A 561-nucleotide genomic window follows, 5' to 3' on the forward strand; every position below is an offset into this window, starting at 1 on the left:
CGGTCGATTTCCGCTCGGCTATGATGTAGTATGTCGGTTAAAATGCGCTTTTCCTTCCATCATTAACTGGAAATGTTGCGAAATGCTTTTTTTTAAACGTAGGATATACACTAGTAAGTTCGAACGACACAGCAATTGTTATTAAACGGGTACAAATCAACTGCGATATGGAAGGCCAGAGTCCATGTTTTCTTTTATGGGGAACGCTTCTATTTCATGTTACACCACACTAGTGGACGTTTAGTATACGTAATATGTTGTTCAAAAGCAGCAACTTGGAGGAACTGTTCTATTAATAAACTCTGTGCCTGTGGTCAATACACGATACTTTGAAAGCAAATGACCTATCGTCCTTCGTCAATGAAAAGTGGAGTTGTGGCATGAGTCATACATCCGTTTGAACGTAGCATTTATAGTGCATTATTGGAAGGGAAATAAAACATCATCGCTCATCTCTTTATTTCATGAAATCAGCCGTTATTTTTCAAATTATTTATTAATTTCTTCGTTCTACATCACATACCCCACTGATGCCATGAGGCAATAAATATCGTTACGAAA

Source organism: Amblyomma maculatum, chromosome 8 (genome assembly GCF_055883805.1).
Source record: "Amblyomma maculatum isolate TAMU_Amacu chromosome 8, ASM5588380v1, whole genome shotgun sequence".
NCBI lineage: Eukaryota > Metazoa > Arthropoda > Arachnida > Ixodida > Ixodidae > Amblyomma > Amblyomma maculatum.